Here is an 8,514-nt window from a genome sequence, read left to right as displayed (position 1 = left end):
TTCAAAAGGTTCTTCAAGCGATGCCGTAGAAGAACCATTTTTGGTTCCACAAAGAACCATTCAGTCAAAGGTTCTTAAAAGAACCATCTCTTTCTTACCTTTTTATAATCTGAAGAACCTTCTTTTGCCACAAAGAACCTTTTGTCAAACAGAAAGGTTCTTCAGATGTTAAAGGTTCTTTATGGAACCATTTAGACAAAAAAGGTTATTTTATGGCATCGTGAAGCACCTTTATTTTTAAGAGTGTAGAGGTTAAGAAAGATAACCACAAATGAAAGAACACTCCAACAAAAACCTGCAGCCTCTAAAAATGTCTTGTGTCATGTAAAACATAACTTCTTTCAGAAGCTAAATGACGCGGGACTAGGGGGCAGAAGCACAATACGTTTGAAAGACTGTACAGGAAATGGGAGTTTTTTTCAAACTTGATCTGTGAAATGCTGTTGATTTAACTAGCAGTTTATTCTTATGTTGTTTTCTACTGAATATTGATCTGTATGTATATGTTGCACTATAATAACATACTGTTTACAACATAAGTCAAAGGAAATTGTTTATTCATGTAGTTATTCCATAGAAAAAGTAGTTTTGCAGCCTCAAAGTGACATGGCTTGATTTGAGCTGAAAGTTGACGTTTATGTTAACTTAATGTCTTTAACTGGTTAATGGTGCCCTAAAGAACTAGTTACACTTCTTAGGGGCCACTCAAACGGAACGCGTTTTTGCTTTTAAAAACGTGTCGTGTGCGAGAAGCTGCAAAAGATGCAAGCGCAAAGGTCAATCTAGCGCGTTTACATAGAAAAACAATAATTCAATTGGAATAGAAAAACACGTTATGTGTGAACGGCCCCTTAGTACTAAACGGTTATCAGGAATCCTAAAATTTGCTTGAAGTTTTGCCTAGCATACAATTCTACTGCGTTCATGCTTGCTACTGAAACACCTTTTGACTGAGGAATGTGATCGATGGATAGTGTTCAAAACCTGTTGTTTTTATTACCATAGGTGTCTTTTAAACCGACTTAACATATCATTCAGAGTGGACCATTAATATTTTGACATGAAATCATCAAGGCCATTACGCAACGTAAGTGGATATGTCTTTAAAATCCAGCTATATCGGTATCCTCATAATGTACTGCATGTTTGACTGTAAGTGGCACGTGGTCCAAAGGACGTTTCTAGAGTGTACAGCCACTGATCTGCCCTTTCTCTTCTCAATATATTTGCACTTGAATGGCATTAGGTAAATCCAGAACACACTTGTGTCGTAACTTGCAGTACTTGCTGTACATCTTGTTCATGCTTTGCCTTCCTCTTTTCGCAATCATGCGGTGATATACTGAAGCTTTAACTTTATCAAAGCAGTTTTCTCTATCTCTTACGTTTTGCCATTATCTTCCCTTTGACACAATGCGACTATAAAGCCTTGAATGCTAACAATGGACAAAGACAACTGATTAGCGAGAACTGAGCAAAAGAAAGGATCCCTGTATCCAGGATGGAACTCCCCCTCCCACACACTTTTGTGGACTGATCTTAGGATATCATAATGTTTGGAAGCTAACCTCTGTATACAGTAGTGAATGTGTGGTGTTCATTAATATTGTTCTCTGTAAGGAAGAGGCACGGTTTTGATACAGCTCTGTGTTTGTTTGCTGTATCAGTATTGTGACATTAATTTATTTTCTGTGTCCTTTTTTTTCTGTTCCTGTTCTCCATGTGGAGCTGTACATATGATAATGTGCATTGCACAAATAAATGGGAAACATAAAGATGTTAGTGTGATTTGTACATCTTGTTCATGCTTTGCCTTCCTCTTTTCGCAATCATGCGGTGATATACTGAAGCTTTAACTTTATCAAAGCAGTTTTCTCTATCTCTTACGTTTTGCCATTATCTTCCCTTTGACACAATGCGACTATAAAGCCTTGAATGCTAACAATGGACAAAGACAACTGATTAGCGAGAACTGAGCAAAAGAAAGGATCCCTGTATCCAGGATGGAACTCCCCCTCCCACACACTTTTGTGGACTGATCTTAGGATATCATAATGTTTGGAAGCTAACCTCTGTATACAGTAGTGAATGTGTGGTGTTCATTAATATTGTTCTCTGTAAGGAAGAGGCACGGTTTTGATACAGCTCTGTGTTTGTTTGCTGTATCAGTATTGTGACATTAATTTATTTTCTGTGTCCTTTTTTTCTGTTCCTGTTCTCCATGTGGAGCTGTACATATGATAATGTGCATTGCACAAATAAATGGGAAACATAAAGATGTTAGTGTGATTTTTTTTTAAGTGACATTTGAAAGGTAAAATCTTTTGTTTGTGTTGAAAGTACAGGAGATTTGAAAGGATTATTCACCCAAAAATTCATGTCAATCCCAGTGTTAATATCATATTTAATATTTTCTGTTTTCACTTTGATTTTAAAGTTTTAATACTTCTGTTATTTTTTATATGTTTGTTTGTTTGTTTATTTATTTATGTCTATATAGCATTTGTTAGTTTTAATTTATTTAAAACTATTTCATTAAATTAAATCAAAAGGAGAAATGCTGCCTTGGCAACTTGATATTAATAAAATACATTTTATTTTAGTTGACGTTTATTTTATTTCAAGTAAATCATTTTAATTTAGTTAGTTTTTGTTAATGACAATAACCCTGGTCATTCCAAAACTGGAACTTTTTTTCTTATGTGGAACATAAACGAAGAAATCTGAAAACTGTCTGTGTTTTTTTTTTTACAATCGAAGTCAATAGTCTCTAATGTTGTTTGGTTATCAAAGTTCTTCAAAATAGTTTCTGTGTTCTGCAGAAAGAAACATACATTCAAATACAATGACTGACTTTCAAAAGTTATGTACAAATTAAAAGTGGAATGCCATGACTCTTAAAAGCCTGTGAGGAATGATGCATGTTACTGAACACCTAAAAGTTTATTGTGCAACACATTAGCAGTAAAAAATGTAATGAAAGGCCTGACTATTCCTGCTGAGTCATCAGATCTCCCTTCATTGGCTGATTCATTCGGTTTATCTGCCCACATCTTTGGAATGTGGGGGTTTTTGATGAGCAACAGTTCTTATGGTGAGAGTGAGGTGAAAGATGAAACAGAAAAAGAAAAAAGATGATCATCAGCAAAGATAAGGAACATGAAACACTTTCGACAGCAAAACACACTGATCCAAAGAGAAATGGAGTCAAGATTAAATCTTTGCTTGAGCCTCTTTGACTTTAATTTTTAACACAGATTGCTCTGGTGAGATTTCGTCAGCCCTGTGTCCTCTTAACCTGTGACCTCTGACCCTTGGGAATCCCCTCAGCTGTGATTAAACGTAGTGCCCACAAGATGGCAGCAATACTGTGATCATCTTCTTTTAACTACATACAAACTAATTTCCCAGAATCTTTTAACCCTCTATGCAACATTGTCATTTATAAATGAAACCCAAGTCAATTGCATTAAAAACAATAATAATTTTCAACCAATACAATTTTATTTTAGTAATGTGAAAGGACACTATCTTCAACCAATAAAATTCTAATTTATTTGCCATGTGCTTCACCTTTATGGCAACAAGGAAGAGATGGAAACATTAGCAAGTTTGGTCACATGGCACCAGGGTGAGTTTATTTAGAATAGAAAAGAAAAGAAAAAGCAAAATATAATTGTATATCCCACTGTTCTTTTTAAAGCTTTTCCCGTCATTTTTAAGGACATTTTATAAAAACAAAAACTCAAAGACCTAAAAATATATGCATCATATTTAAATGATAGTCCTTGGATTCGGAACAATTGAAAGATAAAATCAAATTTGAAAGTTTTTAATGGTTTTGAAATTACTGTAGGGCATTCAGTTTGTTTGTGTGACATAAAAGCACTCCAGGGTGTTATGGATATAACAGCGCAGAGTAATGAAGTACATTAATACAGTCTTCACTACGTCAGTTGCTACAGTTAGCGATTTTTGTCTTGTAATTTCAGACAGAATATAACAGGAGTGTTTGTTTTTTTCACAGATATCATCTAGACCTAGATCATAATGGTGAATGAACCGGGCCATTATGTTAAGAAGTGGAGTCATTCCTCCACTGAGGGTCCATAACAAAGAAGCTCTTGTGTAAGCTCTGGTCCTTAAAACAAGGGAACTCTGAGTCATCCTAATGTAAGTGACTGTAATGGGGTGAAATTTCTTCTCCATTCTGCAGCTCAAGAACACTTCATGTCTCCACTTTGTTAATCTTTATAGAGGGCACCTGTCCTTTGGTTCTCTCAGCATTTGAGGTACATTGATGGAATCTACTGTATTCTGGTAAGATATTACCAATCCTATCCCCTATAACCCAGAAAAAAAAGTTTTCTTATTGACTTCCGTAACATTTTTCCAGATATTTTGATACTTGTCCAGGTAAAATATCTTCCCATGCTTTTTTATAGACATGACAAGAAACATTTAGCTTGCACATGCATCATATTGCATTTCCATTGCTCTCAAAGGTATTCTTCACCAAAGCAAAATGCGCTTATCCTCATGTTGTTCCAAACTTGTATGCATGTGGTATGTAGACTCCAGAGTCAATGTAATTCATTCTGTGATCAGCATGAACTCATCAAACTCTATTTCTCTGTTTCGTCTTAAAAACAAATGGTGCAAATAATGGCAGAGATGATTTACTAATCTTTTATTGCCTGATTTTTCCAGTTCTATGCAATTCTGTTTGTGTATGGGGTCAGTAAGGGCATTTGATTCCCTATTGTCTGTTAGTTTGAGCACCATTCATGAGCACAGCATGACAGAGTTTGCACTGTTCACAACTAAGATGGCAGTTGCATTACCATGCACCTGCACTGTAACGCACCTGCTTTATCAAAATGACGTGCTTCATATGCATGGATATTTTATATAAAGATATGGAGCTGTACTTGGACAGGAATATGTATATGTAATTGTCTGTATCCTCTTTCATATCCTTTTGTTCGTCCCTCTCAGTTGGCATTGCAGGCTCATTCACGTCAGTGGGCTGTGTGGATGAAGTTTTAACAAGGCCAGAGATGAGTCAGGCCAGAAAACTTTATGAGAGACAGTAAAATAAAATGTGCTTAGAGCAAAATGGAAAATTATTTTGAGATCCAAGAGAAACATGAATACAGGACAAAGGCTGTCAGCTGTCAGGATGGCAAACAGGGGCCTTCATTTTGACAGTAGCTTAAATAAATATTGTGAAAGTTTTGACAGTCTTGTGCAGATTCAACTGCCGTCCTCCAGGAAAATGTCCTGATTTTCAGCCAAGCCTGAGGGTTCGATTATAGCAGTTACAATCACATTATAGCAGAGCCGACTGATGGAAATCTCTGGAAATGGAGGCCAACAGTCTGATCATTACCACATGCTTGACTGTAAGTCACATTGATGATTTGGTCTAATTAATGTATTATTCTTGGGTTAAATTTCAGCGGCTTGAGAATTTGGACCAGTGCATGTTTAGAATATAAATATAGTAACTTTTAGCATTAATATTGCCTAATTAGTATTATAGTATATTATGTCAATATATTGTTCATATCCAGATTTATCTCTTGCCGAAGACTAGTAGGAGCCCCACACACGATATGCAGGAAAAAAAAAGTAGGAGCCTAGGACTAAAGCGTGCGCACAACATAATAATTTGTTCCCTCGTTTTACTAAATCGTGTACACAACTTATCTCATTCCCTTGTTTTAAGTCAATTGTGCGCACGATAAGAATAAGAAATATACTGTTTTTAACCTTTATAACTATTATAGTGCCATTTTTTGCCCCATGTCCATAACATTTTGCGTGCTTGTTTAGAATCACATGATGCGTGAGTTGACTTAGTTTTGTGATGTTTTAAGCATTCTTTTGGGATTCATAGATTTTTGGGTACACTATATCAAGACCATATTTTAAATGACCCTGTTATGGCTATCCAACTGCAAATGTTTAACATTTCTTGATTATTATTGACCTAGAGAGTCCAGAGAATTGTACTGCACTGATTTCATTGATTTTGAGTTAAAAACCTAGGACTAGTTCACAGAAGTAGGTTTTTTAAATAATCCCAAATTTTAATGATTCACAATTTTATTGGTCCTAGAGGCAAAGTTGAGGAGAATGAGGAGATCAATCTAACAATGTGAAGATCTAGAGTATGCATGTATATGTGAACATTTTCTGCAATTTGAGGTAATTTACCATAGAAATATAGTGTTTTTGAAGCCTTTTTAACTGTTATGGCGCCACCTGTGGTCCAATTACCATAAAACTTTACATGCTTGTTTAGAATCACCTGTCGCATGTGCTTACCTAGTGCAAGTGAAGTTTTATGTTTTTGTTTAGGCTTTATAGGCTTTTGGGTATATTTGGACATGCCCTTTTCTAAACTATCCCGTTATACAGGGGTGTCAAACTCAATTCCTGGAGGGCCAGAGCCCTGCAGAGTTTTGTTCCAACACACATACCATGTAGTTTTCAAATAAGCCTGAAGGACTTGATTAGTTGGATCAGGTGTGTTTAATTAGGGTTGAATTTAAACTCTGCATTAAACTCTGTATTAAACTCTGACACCTCTGCTGTTATAGCTACCCAAAGGGTAAAGTTCAACATTTTTTGATAATTATTGACCTAGAGAGTCCAGAGAATTGTACTGCAGTGTTTTTTTCGAGATTGAGCGAAAAACCTAGGACTAGTTTGCAAAAGTAGTTTTTTATTATTATTACATATTCTCAATTATTTAACTAAATTATTTTTCTTTTCAATTATTTAACAAATGGTTTGATTGACAGCAGGGGTTCTAGAGGCAAAGTTGTTTGGAATGAGGAGGTCTATCAGATTATATGAATATTGTGTGTATGTGTGAAAAAACGTGCAATATACAATCGTTTATGCCCTTGAAAAATGCAATATCGCCCCCCAGTGGCTGATTTCTTTCAAATTTCTCACAGACCTTTAGGGCCATGAGTCAAACAGGCCCACTGAGTTTAGTTCCGATCGACCTCCATTAACCTTTTCTAATAGGTGCTCATAATTCATTGGCCAGAGGCGACCATGTTTTTTGAGGTAAGCAAATGTCCTAATCAACACCTGTGGCACTTTGGACAAAGACACTGCATACCAATTTTCATGTTTATCGGACAAATGGTTGCGTAGTTATAGCCATTTATATGTTTTTTTCCTCTTATAGCGCCACCAAGTGCCCAAGCTCTGCGATAATTTTTTTTATGCGACCTCAAATTGAGCTCTTACAAGAATTAGTTCCGATCGACCTCCATTAACCTTTTCTAATAGGTGCTCATAATTCATTGGCCAGAGGTGACCATGTTTTTTGAGGTAAGCAAATGTCCTAATCAACACCTGTGGCACTTTGGACAAAGACACTGCATACCAATTTTCATGTTTATCGGACAAATGGTTGCGTAGTTATAGCCATTTATATGTTTTTTCCCTCTTATAGCGCCACCAAGTGCCCAAGCTCTGCGATAATTTTTTTTATGCGACCTCAAATTGAGCTCTTACAAGAGTATTCTGAGTTTGGCTACAATATTCCGTTCAAAATTTACAGCCACTTTAGTAAAAGTGGCCCTGCCCCTTTCGAATGTTTTGGCGTCCCTTTGCGACGGTGAGTCAAAAGTTCTACTCTTTTGATAATTATTGATATTCACTCCCCAGATAATCTTTCTGCATGGGTTTTGTTCCGATCGGGCAAAAAACCTAGGACTAGCTCGCAAAAGTAGGTTTTTCAAAAAATCCAAAATACTCACAAATTTCGGGGTATTTTGGATTTTTTGAAAAACCTACTTATTTTTTAACCTGTCAGAAACGGTTTTATATCCAATACCTTTTATAAGCTTTAGTTTATCAATCGTCAGTGGGGCATAAATCGTACAAAACATACGAATATAGCTGATTTTAGCTGATTTAATGCACAACCACTGAATATTTTCAAAGTCTTGAGAACAGACATGATTAATCAGTGAGTGAATTATTTACGAGCCAGAGTTTTGGTTTTGAATCATAATAACTATCATCCAAAAATAACTTTTGGTTCATTATGTGAGATTACATGACGACATTTACCCAAACTCACTTGAGTCAGACAGGCTTTACATATGGAAGTTATCAGTGCCTTGAAGTGTGATTTCATTGTTGATCACTGCACCTCCTTGAGAACTCGATGTTGGCACTGTGACATTTCCCGTAGCCTTGCTGTATCTAACTCAGAATTTTAATGGCTCTTTTTATTCATCTCACATGTTCAGAATGAGAAAATATTCCTCCAAGCTTACTCAAGGTTGCAGCAGAATCTTAGTTTCTCTACTGGAAACCTAAGGACATTCTAATGAGGACACATCAGCCTAGTGTTATTGTACATGTGGCAGAGAATAAAGTCAAGTATAAAGCTACATCAGTCTGGAAAGTGCACATCATAACTCAGAAGCTAGTAATAAATAGCAGGAGTAGTTTTGAAGCATATATATATATATATAT

The 8,514-nt window shown here is 35.9% G+C and overlaps 1 long non-coding RNA gene across 1 annotated transcript; it reads right to left on the bottom strand.

Moving 5' to 3' along the window:
• Positions 1-318: 318 nt before the first annotated feature.
• LOC107591173 (uncharacterized) lies at positions 319-1,765 on the bottom strand. The gene is made up of 2 exons (XR_001609859.1): positions 1,579-1,765; positions 319-1,523 (listed from the first exon to the last, which is right to left on the bottom strand). It is a non-coding gene; the product is annotated as an uncharacterized lncRNA (long non-coding RNA).
• Positions 1,766-8,514: the final 6,749 nt, after the last annotated feature.

This window comes from Sinocyclocheilus grahami, unplaced genomic scaffold, assembly GCF_001515645.1.
Source record: "Sinocyclocheilus grahami isolate Dianchi unplaced genomic scaffold, SAMN03320097.WGS_v1.1 scaffold138.1, whole genome shotgun sequence".
Classification (NCBI taxonomy): Eukaryota; Metazoa; Chordata; class Actinopteri; order Cypriniformes; family Cyprinidae; genus Sinocyclocheilus; species Sinocyclocheilus grahami.
Note: the sequence above shows the minus strand (reverse complement) of the source record. Positions and strands in the feature narration are given on the sequence as shown.